The sequence below is a fragment of the Cervus elaphus genome, chromosome X, assembly GCF_910594005.1.
Source record: "Cervus elaphus chromosome X, mCerEla1.1, whole genome shotgun sequence".
Taxonomy (NCBI): Eukaryota; Metazoa; Chordata; class Mammalia; order Artiodactyla; family Cervidae; genus Cervus; species Cervus elaphus.
The window spans coordinates 126,881,535-126,895,200 of NC_057848.1; positions in this window are offsets into that span (position 1 = coordinate 126,881,535).

The following is a 13,666-nucleotide window of genomic DNA, read 5'->3' on the forward strand; positions in this document are numbered from 1 at the left end:
GTCACCAGAACTATGTTCTCTAGGAGAGTCCCCTATTTGGTCTTCATGAGTCCTTCTGTTGTAGTGAGTAGACTACTGTGAGTAGTCTGGTGGGCATGGCTGCTCTGGTTGGTTGCTAAGCCTCACCTTATACAAAGGCTGCTCATCACTTGTGTGGGGTGAAGGGTGTCACAAAGCCACTGGATGCAGAGCCCTAGAGGCTCCTGAAGCTAGTGCTGGTCCACTGGTGGGTGATCCAATTTCTGGATTGGGCATTTGTGGGGATAGGGGTCCATGATCTAGTGCCAGCCTGTCACAACTGGCTGCAGGATGTGGGGTGTCCCAAAGCTGGTGTAAGTTCCGTGGTGGGGCTAGATCCCAGAGTGATTGGCTGAGGGCCCCATGGTGTGCCAGAGTTTGTGTTGGCCTGCAATAAGGAAGGACCAGGACCCAGGTGTGGCTTGGGAATGGTGCCCACCTAATGGTGGGTGGGCTGTGTCCTGAGGCTACTGCTGGCTATATGGTGAATGGAGCCAGGTCATGAGGTCTCTGGTTTCAGGGCCCAGGAGTCCCAGAACTGATGTAAACTCATTGGTGGGTGGAGCTGAATCCCAAGGGATCTAGACGCTGATGCCCACCCAGTGGTGCATGAGGCCAGATCTTAGGACTAATGCCAGCTCATTGGTAGGCAGATCTGGGTCCAAGGATCTCCAACTCTTGGGCCCTGAGTGTCCCAGGGCTACTGCTGGTGCACTGGTATTCACATCTTGTTTCTGACCCTTATGGTGGATAAGGCTGTGGCCCAGGGATGTTGTGAATACAGATGCCACAAAGGTATCAGGCCTCCTAGTGGGTGGAACTGTGTCTCCACTCAGTGCTTGGTCTGAGGCATACCAATCTTGGTGAAGAAAGGCTGATGGGTGAAGTCAGGCCCTGGCACTAATAAAATAAATGGAGGATTCTAAAATAGTGCCTGCCAGCACCAGAATACACATGGAGGAACAAGCTCTCAAAAATTATTGCCACCAGTGTCTATGTTCCCAGCATGAACTCCAGTTATACCCTGCCTCCAGGAGGCTCTCCAAGATCACCAAGTGGGTCTGACTGAGGCTACTTTCAAGTTACTGCTTCTTCTCTGAGTCCTGGAGTGTGTGACATTCTATTTGCACTCTTTAAGAACGGAGTCTCTCTTTTCCACAGCCCTCTCACTATCCCCAAAGTAAGTTCCATTGACCTTCAAAGCAAAACATACTAGAGATTCATCTTTCTGGGGCAAAACACCTGGACTGGGGACCCCAATGAGGGACTCAGACCATTCGTTCCCTGGGGAAAACCTGAGATTGTAATTATCCTCCCAATTGTGAGTTGCCCACCCTAAGGTATGTGTCTTGACTTTGTCACATCTCAGCCCCTTTTACCCATCTCATTATGATTCCTTCCTTATATTTTTAGTTGTAAAAGACCTTTCCTGCTCATCTTTCTGTTTTTCTGGTCAACAGTTTCTCTGTAAACAGTTGTAATTTTGGTATGACCATGTGAGGAGGTGAGCTCAGGGTTTCCCTACTCTACAATCTTGGCCACTCTCCCCCCATTCTTCTTTAAAAAGTCATTTTATTGTGATAAATTATGTATAGTATAAAATATAATATAAATTTTACAATTGTGACCATTACTAAATATTCAAATCAAGTACATTCACAATGTGTATAACAATCACTACTGTCCATTACCCCAAACTGAAACCCTATAATTAGGCAATAATTCTTCATTCTCCTTTACCCTCAGCCTCTGAGGTAAACTCTACTCTACTTTTTTGTCTGTATTAATTTACCTGTTTTAAATATGTCATATAAGTGGAATCATATGTTTCCTTTTCTGTTTGACTTTTATCACCACAATATTTTCAAGGTTCATTAATATTGTAGCACATATCAGAACTTCATTTGTTTTTATGACTGAATAATATTCTATTCTATGTATGTATACACCACATTTTGTTTATCCATTCATCTGTTGATGGATCCTTGGCCTGTTTTCACCTTTTAGCTATTGTAAACAATGTTGCTATGAACATTGGTGTACATGTTCTGTTTTGAAGCAAATCCCAGCCAGGACTGAAGGTGTTGGATCAATGACCTCAGATATTATTGGGACTGTGACTTAGCCTTAGCATGTTATTAGAGTGAATTATGAGAAACTTGGACATATCTGAATCCCAGTTACCTTCCCTCCATTGGCCCACACTGGACTCCTGCCTAAATGTCCCTACTTGGCATGTCTTCAGATTTGGAGGATGGTTATTGTATAATTAGAAATTGTAAAGGGCGAAGGCAGCAACCTATCAGAAATCAAACTGATCATAGAACTGGAACAGGGTTATGAAAACTCACCTGCTACTCTAGGTGTAAATCTTTTAGTTGCTGATTGTGGGAAAGTATAGGAAGTCCTGAAAGAGAGACTAGAGTGGCCAAGGCAGTGTTAGGAAGAATAAAGACCATAACCATTTACTTACTGGCATCAAAGTGTTTCAATATTTAAACAGTTAATGTGGATTTACTAGTAAATTGTGCCTAACTGTCAGTCTTGTACATCCTGGAGTCCTAGATTCCTAAACCTGGTGCCATTCACAAGCTCTTCCAAAAAACTAAGGAGGCCACAGTCCCCCAACTCATTCTATGAAGCCAGCATTACAATGATAGCAAAATCAGACAAAAAAAAAAAATCACAAGGAAAGAAAGCTAGGGATCAATATCCTTTCTGATTATAAATTTAAAAAATTCTCAACAAAATACTAGCAAACAGAACCATCAACATGTAAAAAGAATTTACATACTACAAATAAGTGAGATTTATCTCAGTAATACAAGTCTGACTTGTACTTATGAAAATCAATCGATGTAATGCACAGTATTAATAGAACAAAGAAACAAATCACATGATCATCTTAATAGACTCAAATATAACATTTTTCAAAATTCCTTTCATGATAAATAAAAAACACACTAGGAATAGAAGGGGACGTCCTCAGGCATCTACAAAAAAAAAAATAACAATAACAGCTAATACCATACTTCATCATGAAACTGAAAGCATTCACACTAAAATTAGTAACAAGACTAGGAAGTCAGCTCTTGTCACTTCAGTTTAGCATTTTGCTGGAAGTTCTAGCCAGAGAAATTAGGCAATTAAAATGAATAAAATCTATTCAGTTTAAATAGTAAGAAGTAAAACTATCTCTGCCTGCAAATGATTTAATCTTGCATATGGAAAATTCTGAGGAATTCTCCTCAAAATGTAAACATGCCATATGATCCAGAAATTCCACTCCAAGAGAAATAAAAATATATGTCCATACAAAATTTTGTACATGAATAGTGATAGTAGCATTATTTATAATATCAAAAAGTACTTAAAAACTCAAATTTCCATTAATTAATGATTAGATAAATAAATTGTAGTATACCAATAAAATGGACTATTCATTCATCCAAAGAGTAAAATAGGATTCATGCAAAAATATGTATGAACCTGGAAAAGATTGTCTTAAATGAATGAAGCCAGATGCAAAACATCATATATTATATGATTTCATTTATGTAAAATATCTAGAATAGGCAAATCTATAAAGACAGAAAACAGGTTAGCGGTTGCAAGGATTTGTGGGAGCAGAAGGAGAGAAGTGGAGACAGACTGCTAACAGGTCTGAGGTTTCCTTTGGGGATTATGAAAATGTTCCAGAATTAGACAGTGGTAATGTTTGCATCACCTTGTGAATATAATAAAAGCCATTGAATTATGCATCTTAAAAGGATGACATTTCTGGTAAGTGAATTTTATCACAGTAAGAAAAGTTACAATAAAAATGAAGTAAAAAAATAATGTCTCATCAAACACAGAACATCAATAAAATGAAATGAAAAATGAAAATTCTAAGGTTAAAATAACAGTAACTTACAGGTTCTGTGAAAAACAGTAGTGGCTCCTCAAAAAAGTAAACATACATTACCGTACAATACACCAGATTCATCTCTGAGTATATAACCAAAAGAGTTGAAAGCAGAGATTTGAACAGATGTGCTCATCTTCACAACATTATTCACAAAAGCCAAAAGGTGGAAACAATACAAATGTTACTCAATATATAAATGAGTAAACAAGATGTGGTATATGCATGCAATGAAATCTTATTTAACCTTAAAAGAAATGAAATTCTGATACATGGTACAACATGGATGAACCTTGAAGACATGCTGAGAGAAATAAGCCAACACAAAAATACAAATATTGCATGATTCCACTCATATGAGGTACCTAGAAAAGTCAAACTCATAAAAATAGAGGGTAGAACAGGGGTTACTAGGGTTAAGAGGAGAGGATACTGGGGAGCTATTGCTTAATGGTTATGGGGTTTCAGTTTGAGATGATGAAAAATTTCTAGAGATATATAGTGGTGATGGATTTACCACAGTGTGCATGTACTTGATACAAGTAAGCTGTATGCTAAAAATTGTTAAATAGTTAAGTTTTATGTTATGTACACTTTCCCAAAATTTTAAAGTGTGTGTGTGTGTGTGTGTATATATATATATATAATGAAAACTTCATTAGAGATGCATATAATAGAGGTGAACTGGCAATGAAGAGAAAGTAAACTTGAAAATAAACAGATGTTATGCAATCCAAAGAACAGAGAGAAATAATGAAGAAAAAGTCTCAGAAAAATATTGGACACCATTAAACCACCAAACTACACTAATGAAAGTACCAAATGAAAGGAGAGAAAAGAGAATGAAAAGTATTTTAAGAAATAATTATTGAAATTTGTCAAATTTGATAATAAAGCATTAACCTATCCATCCAACAATCTCAATCAACTAGGTCCATCCATGTTGCTGCAAATGGCATTATTTCATTCCTTTTACTGGTTGAGTAATATTCTATTGTATATATGTACCACACCTTCTTTATCCATTCCCCTGTTGATGGACATTTAGGTTGCTTCCATGTCCTGGCTATTATAAATAGTGCTGCAATGAACACAGGAGTGCATGTATATTTTCAAATTATGGTTTTCTCCAGAAATAAGCCCAGCAGTGATATTGCTGGATCAGATGGTAACTCTTTTTTTTTTTTTCAATTATTTTTATTTGTTGGAGGCTAATTACTTCACAACATTGCAGTGGGTTTTGTCATACATTGACATGAATCAGCCATGGAGTTACATGTATTCCCCATTCCGATCCCCCCTCCCACCTCCTTCTCCACTCAATTCCTCTGGGTCTTCCCAGTGCACCAGGCCCGAGCACTTGTTTCATGCATCCCACCTGGGCTGGTGATCTGTTTCACTATTTTTATTTTTTAAGAAACTTCCATACTGTTCTCAATAATGGCTGTACCAATTACATTCCCACCAACACTATAAAAGGGTTCCCTTTTCCCCACACTCTGTTCAGCATGTGTTGTTTATAGATTTTTGATGATAGTTAGTCTGACCAGTGTGAGATACCTCATTGTAGTTTTGACTTGGATTTCTCTCATAATGCATGATGATCATCTTTTCATGTGCTTATTGGCCATCTGTATGTCATCTTTGGTGAAACGTCTATTTAGAACTTCTGTGAATTTTTTGATTGGGTTGTTTATTTTTTTATATTAGGCTGCATAAGCTGTTTGTATATTTTGGAAATTAATCAATTGTCAGTTGCTTTCTTTCCAAACATTTTGTCCCATTCTGAAGCTTGTCTTTTCATTTTTTATGGTTTCCTTTGCTATGCAAAAGACTTTAATTTTAATTAAGTCCCATTTATTTATTTTCTTTATTACTCTGCAGGGTGGATCAAAAATGATTTTGCTTCAATTTATGTCAGACAGCATTTTCCCTGTTTTCCTCTAAAAGTTTTATAGTATCCAGACTTATATTTAGTACTTCATCTTGAGTTTATTTTTGTGCATGGTGTTAGAGTGTGTTCTAATTTCATTCTTTTACATATAACTGTCCAGTTTTCCCAGCACCACTTATTGAAGAGACAGTCCATTGTTTATTCCTGCCTCCTTTGTCGTATATTAGGTGACCATAAGTGTGTGGGCCTGTCTCTGGGCTTTCTATCCTGTTCCATTGATCTATATTTCTGCTTTTGTTCCAGTACCATACTGTCTTAATGACTGCAGCTTTGTAGTATAGTCTGAAGTCAGGAAGCCTGATTTCTTCAGCTCTACTTTTCTTTCTTAACCTTGCTCTATTTGTGGTCTTTTCTGTTTCCACACAAACTGTAAAATTTTTGAGGAGAAGTTTCAAAATGGCTAGGTAGAAGGACATGGACTCATCTCCTGCAAGATCAGGAATCTCAAACATACAACCTCAAAATCACAACAAGCTGTTGAAAAACCATCAATAGGAAGATGCTAGAACCCACCAAAAAAAAGATACACCACAATCCAAGGACAAAGGAGAAGCCACAATGAGATGGTAGGAAGGGCGTACTCATGATGAAATCAAATCCCATACCAACTGAGTGGGATACTCACAAACTGGAGACCAATAATACCAAAGAAGTCCTTGCACTATTGTAAAGTTTCTAGGCCCCACATCAGGCTTCCTAGGATGGGAATCTGACAAAGGGACTGGGAATCCCCAAGGAATCTGACTTTGAAGGCCAGTGGGATTTGATTACAACTTCCACAGGATTAGAGGAAACAGAGACTTCACACTTGGAGGGCACAGACAAAACCTTGTGCACACTAGGACCCAAAGTAAAGAAGCAGTGACCCCACAGGAGACTGAACCAGGCCTTCCTGTGTGTTTGAGGGTCTCCTGCAGAGGCATGGGGTAGCAGTGGCCTGGCTCGGGGACAGGAGCACTGGCAGCAGCAGTCCAGGGAAGCACATGTTGGCATAAATCCTTTTGGAGGACATTATAGATGGGGAAACAGTGGAAACAGTGTCAGACTTTATTTTTCTGGGCTCCAAAGTCACTGCAGATGGTGATTGCAGCCATGAAATTAAAAGATGCTTACTCCTTGGAAGGAAAGTTATGACCAACCTAGACAGCATATTATAAAGCAGAGACATTACTTTGCCAACAAAGGTCCATCTAGTCAACGCTATGGTTTTTCCAGTGGTCATGTATGGATGTGAGAGTTAGACTATAAAGAAAGCTGAGCGCTGAATAACTGATGCTTTTGAACTGTGGTGTTGGAGAAGACTCTTGAGAGTCCCTTGGACTGCAAGTAGATCCAACCAGTTCATCCTAAAGGAGATCAGTCCTGGGTGTTCATTGGAAGGACTGATGTTGAAGCTGAAACTCCAATACTTTGGCCACCGGATGCGAAGAGCTGACTCATTTGAGAAGACCCTGATGCTGGGAATGATTGAGGGCAGGAGGAGAAGAGATGACAGAGGATGAGATGGTTGGATGGCATCACTGACTCGATCGACATGGGTTTGGGTGGACTCTGGGAGTTGGTGATGGACAGGGAGGCCTGGAGTGCTGCGGTTCATGGGGTCACAAAGAGTCAGGCATGACTGAGCGACTGAACTGAACTGAACTGAACTGAGCCCTACCTGGGTTTCGCTGGTGGCTCAGTTGGTAAAGAATCCGCCTGCAACGCGAGAAACCTGGGTTCGATCCCTGGGTTGGGAAGATCCCCTGGACGACGGCATGGCAATCCACTCCAGTATTCTTGCCTGGAGAATCCCCATGGACAGAGGAGCCTGGTAGGCTACAGTCCATGAGGTTGCAGAGTGGCTAAGCACACACATTAGGCTCCCGGACTAGGTTGCCTCAGGTCAAACAACTAGCAGGGAGGGAGCACAGCCCCAATCACCAGCAGAAAATTGGATTAAAGATTTACTGAGCATGACTGATAGTCCCTTGGACAGCAAGGAAATGAAACCAGTCAATAGTCAAGGAAATCAGTCCTGAATCATTGGAAGGACTGATGCTGAAGCTGAAGCTCCAATACTTTGGCCACCTGATACAAAGAACTGACTCATTGGAAAAGACCCTGATGCTGGGAAAGATTGAAGGCAGGAGGAGAAGGGGATGGCAGAGGGTGAGATGGTTGGATGGCATCACTGACTTGATGGACATGAGTTTGAGTAAGCTCCAGGAGTTGGTGATGGATAGGGAAGTCTGGCATGCTGCAGTCCATGGGGCCACAAAGAGTTGGACACAACTGAGCGACTGAACTGAACTGAAATGAGCATGGCCCTGCCCACCAGAGCAAGACTCAGTTTTCCCGACAGCCATTCCCTCCCATCAGGAAGCTTACACAACCTCTTATCCTCATCCACCAGAGGGCAGACAAGCTGTAAAATTTTTCTTCTAATTCTGGGGAAAATGCCATTCTTAATTTGATAGGGATTGCATTGAATCTGTAGACTGCTTTGGATAGTATAAGCATTTTGTTAATATTGATTCCTCCCATCAAAGAACATATTATATCTCTCCATCTGTTTGTGTCATCTTTGATTTCTTTCATCAATATCTTATAGTTTTTGGAGTACAGGACTTTGATCTCCATATGTAGGTTTATTCCTAGGTATTTTATTCTTTTTTGATGTGACGATAAATGGGATTGTTTCCTTAGCTTGTCTTTCTGATCTGTCATTGGTAGTGTATAGGAATTCAAGAAATTTCTGTCTTTTAATTTTGTGTGCTATGACTTTACTAAGTTCATTGATGAGCTCTAGTAGTTTGCAGGTGGCATGTCTGGATTTTCTAAATATAGTATCATGTCATCTGCAAATAGCAACAATTTAGCTTCTTTTCCAGTTTGGATTCTTTTTATTTCTTTTTCTTCTCTGATTCCCATGGCTAGGACTTCAAAAACTAGGTTGAAAAAAAGTGGCAAGGGTGACAAAAAAAGTGGCAAGAGTGGACATGCTTATCTCATTCCTGACCTTACAGGAAATGCTTTCAGTTTTTTATCATAGAGAAAAATGTTATCTGTGGGTTTATCATGTGTATGTGTATCCTCACTTGAATCTGACTCTTTGCAACCCTATGGATTATAGCCTGCTAGGCTCCTTTGTCCATGGAATTTTCCAGGCAAGAATACTGGAGTGGGCCATTTGCTTCTCCAGGGGATCGTCCCAACCCAGGGATCAAACTTGAGTCTCTTGCATCTCCTGCATTGACAGGTGGATTCTTTACCACTGTACCACCTGGGAAGACCACAGATTTGTCATATATAGCCTTTATCATGTTGAGGTAGACTCCTATGTGCCTACTTTCTGGAGAGTTTTTATCATAAATCGATGTTGAATTTTCTCAAAAGTATTTTTCTACACCTATTGAGATAATCACATGGTTTTTAAATTTGATAAGGTAGTGCATCACATTGATTTGAGTATATTGAAGAATCCTTGCATCCCTGGGATAATTCTCACTTGATCATGGAGTATGATCCTTTAATGGCTTGTTGGACTAGGATTACCAGTATTTTGCTGAGGATGGCCGCACCTATATTCATCAGTGATATTGACCTGTATTTTTTTTTTTTAAATATCCAGGTCTGGTTTTCATATCCGGGTGAGCTAGCCTCATAGAATGAGCTTGGGGGGTGTTCCTTTTTCTGCAATTATTTGGAAGAGTTTCAGAAGGGTTGGAGTTAATCCTTCTCTAAATGTTTGATAGAATTCACTTGTGAAGCCATCTACTCCTGGACTTTTGTTAGTTGGAAGCTTTTTCCTCACACTTTCAATTTCAGTGCTTGTGAATGGTCTGTTTTTTTTTTTTTTTTTTTCCAGTGGGTTTTGTCATACATTGATATGAATCAGCCATGGATTTACATGTATTCCCAATCCCTATCCCCCCTCTGGTCTGTTTTATATATTCAATTTTTTCTGGTTTAGTCTTGGAAGTTTGTACCTTTCTAAGAATTTCTCCATTTCTTCTAGGTTGTTTGGCTTATAGTTGCTTGTAGTAGTCTTGTGATCCTTTGATTTCTGTGGTGTCAGCTGTAACTTTTTCATTTTAATTTTACTCATTTGAGTTTTCTCCCTTTTTTTCTTGATGAGTCTGGCTGAAGGTTTATCAATTTTGTTTAACTTCTCAAAGAGTCAGCTTTTAGTTTCATCGATCTTAGCTTTTGTTCTGTCTCTGCTTTCTTTTTTTTTTATTATTATTTTTTTTTCCAGTGGGTTTTGTCATACATTGATATGAATCAGCCATGGATTTACATGTATTCCCAATCCCGATCCCCCCTCCCACCTCCCTCTCCACCCGATTCCTCTGGGTCTTCCCAGTGCACCAGGCCCAAGCACTTGTCTCATGCATCCCACCTGGGCTGGTGATCTGTTTCACCATAGATAGTATACATGCTGTTCTTTTGAAATATCCCACCCTCACATTCTCCCACAAAGTTCAAAAGTCTGTTCTGTATTTCTGTGTCTCTTTTTCTGTTTTGCATATAGGGTTATCGTTATCACCTTTCTAAATTCCATATATATGTGTTAGTATGCTGTAATGTTCTTTATCTTTCTGGCTTACTTCACTCTGTATAATGGGCTCCAGCTTCATCCATCTCATTAGGACTGGTTCAAATGAATTCTTTTTAATGGCTGAGTAATATTCCATGGTGTATATGTACCACAGCTTCCTTATCCATTCATCTGCTGATGGGCATCTAGGTTGCTTCCATGTCCTGGCTATTATAAACAGTGCTGCAATGAACATTGGGGTGCACGTGTCTCTTTCAGATCTGGTTTCCTCAGTGTGTATGCCCAGAAGTGGGATTGCTGGGTCATATGGCAGTTCTATTTCCAGTTTTTTAAGAAATCTCCACACTGTTTTCCATAGCGGCTGTACTAGTTTGCATTCCCACCAACAGTGTAAGAGGGTTCCCTTTTCTCCACACCCTCTCCAGCATTTATTGCTTGTAGACTTTTGGATAGCAGCCATCCTGACTGGCGTGTAATGGTACCTCATTGTGGTTTTGATTTGCATTTCTCTAAAAATGAGTGATGTTGAGCATCTTTTCATGTGTTTGTTAGCCATCTGTATGTCTTCTTTGGAGAAATGTCTGTTTAGTTCTTTGGCCCATTTTTTGATTGGGTCATTTATTTTTCTGGAATTGAGCTTCAGGAGTTGCTTGTATATTTTTGAGATTAATCCTTTGTCTGTTTCTTCATTTGCTATTATTTTCTCCCAATCTGAGGGCTGTCTTTTCACCTTGCTTATAGTTTCCTTGTCTCTGCTTTCTTTGTTTCTGCTCTGATATGTATGTTTTCTTTTCTTCTACTAACTTTGGGTTTGTTTGTTTCTCTATATCCAGTTGCTTTAGGTATAAAGTTAGCTTTTTTATTTGAGATATTTCTTTTTTCCTGAGGTAAGATTGTATTGCTATAAACTTCTCTCTTAGAATTGCTTTTGTTGTTTCCCATGTTTTGGATCATAATGTTTTGGTTGTCATATGTCTCTAGGTATTTTTAGATTTCCTCTTTGATTTCTTCAGTGATACACTGGTTGTTCAATAACCTATTGTTTAGCCTCCTTGAACTTTTTTTTTTACCTTTTTTTCCTGTAATTGATTACTAATCCCAGAAGACACTACTCAGAAAAAAATGCTTGATATGATTCCAATTTCCTAACATTTACCAGTGCTTCAAATTCCCTGTTGGTTCAGTGGTTAAGAATCCACCTGCCAATGCAGGGGATACAGGTTTGTTCCCTGGTCCATGAAGATCCCACATGCCATGGAGCAACTAAACCCATGCACCACCAAAATTACTAAGCCTGCTTGCCTAGAACTTGTGCTCTGCGATAAGAGAAGTCACTGCAACGAGAAGCCCGCACACTGAAACTAGAGGACCTGCTGCTTGCCACAACTAGAGCAAACCCATGCACAGCAAAGAAGCCCTAGCACAGCCAAAAGTAAATTAATTAATTAACTTACCAAGGCATGATATGTTACCCAAGATGAGACCTATCCTGGAGAATGTTCCATGTGCACTTTCGTGGAGAAGTGTATTCTGCTGCTTTCAGATGGAATGTCTCTCCAGTCTAATGTGTCATATAAGGCTGTATTTCCTTATTAATTTTCTGTCTGAATGATCTGTTCATTGGTGTCAGTGGGGTGTTAAAATGTCCCATTATTGTTGTATTACTGCCAATTTCCCCTATTATGGCTGCTAGGATTTGCCTTATATATGTGCTCCTATGTTGGATATATAATTCTTATGCCTTCTTCTTTCATTGATATCTTGATCACTACATACTTTCTTTGTCTCTTGTAACAGTCTTTATCTTAAAGTCTATTTTGTCTGATATGAATATTGCTACTCCAGCTTTCTTTTGATTTCTATTTGCACAGGATATCTTTTCACATTCTTTCACTTTCAGAGTGTATGTGTTCCTAGATCTGAAGTGGGTGTCTTGTGGACACTATATATACAGGTCTTGTTTTTTATATATATTCTGCCAGTCTGTGTCTTTTTTGGAGCATGAGATTCATTTAAATTTAGCATAAATATCAATACGTGTGTTAATTTCAAATCAATATCTATTTTCATTTCCTTAACTGCTTAGGGTTTGTTTTTGTAGGTCATCTTTTCTTCTCTTCCTGTTTTGTTCTCTTTTGGCTCATCTTTGGTGTTGTATTTGTGTTACTTTTCTTTTATGTGTGTGTATCTATTGTAGTCTTTGGGGAGGTTCCATTTCCTATGAAGTTTTGATATAGCAGTCTCTTTATATGTGTATATATATATATAAATATATATATATATATATATATATATATATATATATATATATTTGCTTTGAGTTGCTGGTCTCTTCATTTCAAATGAAGTTCCCATTTCCTGTGTTTGTACTCTCCTCCTCACATGGTTCCTGGTTTTGCTATCATATTCATGTATGGATGCTTTCCATCTTTTACTGTATGCTTGTTTTAATTGGGTTTCATTGAGCTTAAGAGTTAGCAGGACTGTGTTCCTTCTGGAGGTTCTGGGGGGAGAATCTGCTTCCTTGCCTTTCCCAGTTTTTAGAGGCCACCTGTATTCCTTGGTTTGTGTCCTCTTCATCTGCAAAGCCATCAACAGTGCATCTTCAATTGTTTCTCTGACCCTGCTTGACCTTTTAAAGACCCTTGTAATTACACTGGGCCTACCTGGATAATCTAGAATCATCTCCCAAACTTAGACTCCTTAACTTAATCACATCACTATCCCCAAGTCCCTTTTTGCCACATAAGATAATATATTCACCTTTGCAAGGGGCCATTATCTTGCCTGCCACATCCATCTTCCTGGAAGCGTAAGACCACTTGTCTCCCACATTTGCACATATACAGCCCAACATACACAGCATACAGAAATGGGCACCCTCTGGTTGAAGCTGGAGGGGACCTAGGACTTCTTAACTCCCTAAGGTAACATTTGTGAATATCATTAGCAGTTATACCTAAAGCCCCTTACCACACTGATGTTTTAGGGCCCTAGAATTCTATTTGCTGCCTTAGAACTGAAGCTGTGCAAGTACAGTCATCCCTCAGTATCCACAGGGGATTGGTTACAAGTACCTTGTAGATATCAAAACCAGTGCATGCTCAAGTCCCTCTTATAAAATGGTGCAGTATTTGCATATAATCTACACACATCCTCCTGTATACTTTAAATTATCTCTAGACTATTTATAATGCTTAATACAGTGTAAATGCTATGTAAATAGTTGCCAGGATGCAGCAAA